Source organism: Myotis brandtii, unplaced genomic scaffold, assembly GCF_000412655.1.
Source record: "Myotis brandtii unplaced genomic scaffold, ASM41265v1 scaffold112, whole genome shotgun sequence".
In the NCBI taxonomy this organism is placed as follows: Eukaryota; Metazoa; Chordata; class Mammalia; order Chiroptera; family Vespertilionidae; genus Myotis; species Myotis brandtii.
In genome coordinates this window covers 10,103,240-10,104,042 of record NW_005353838.1, presented here as the reverse complement: position 1 = coordinate 10,104,042, position 803 = coordinate 10,103,240, and positions in this window count along the sequence as shown.

Below are 803 nucleotides of genomic sequence, written 5' to 3'. Positions count from 1 at the left end.
CCACCGGGGGGGCGGGGGGCCCCCCCCCCCCCCGCCCCGAGTGCACAAATTTTTGTGCACCGGGCCTCTAGTATATGATATAAGAGAGTGTTCTAGGATGCAAAAACAAAAACATGAAAAGTATTTATGAAAACTAAAGGTATGAATAAAGCAATTAAAAAATTTAAAAATCTTAGAAAGCAGATAGACTTTTATTTAATGCTACCTGGCCCTAACTTTTATTTTAACTTTCATTACCTTTAAATATATAGCCTCTAAGTTATACTAGTATAGTTCAGATATATAAGATTTCATGAATTAATTCATCCTTCCAAAGGCTTCCGTCTGGGAAATTTTGAGGACTGGCTATCACTAGTCATATTTTGGCTGCTGTTAACCATATCTTTCCTGTGTACTTGATAAGCCTGTTGCTGCAGAATTATGATCAAGCACAAGTCTGCTCCAGATGTAGATTGCTCTTGATGAAGGACTCAGCACTTGATTCAATGTAAGAAGCAGGGTGGTATATTTTTTCTTTTCCTTTTTTATTTTTGAATTTTTATGAGTTTACTTGAGCCAACCTACTTTTCCTGTAGCTTTGTTTCTGGTTTTCAAAACACTGTCTCATGCTTTCTTCTCCATCCTCAATCTGCTACTTCATACCACTTCAAAACTCTCAGCTGACAATCTTGCCTCATTCTTTGTTGAGAAAATAGAAACAGGAACTTCTTGCATTGCACCTGTACCCATCTACAAACCTGAATTCTCCTTTCAGAAGCCAGTGCCCAATGTGTGCCCTGGATCCCAGTGACGCTAGCCACCTC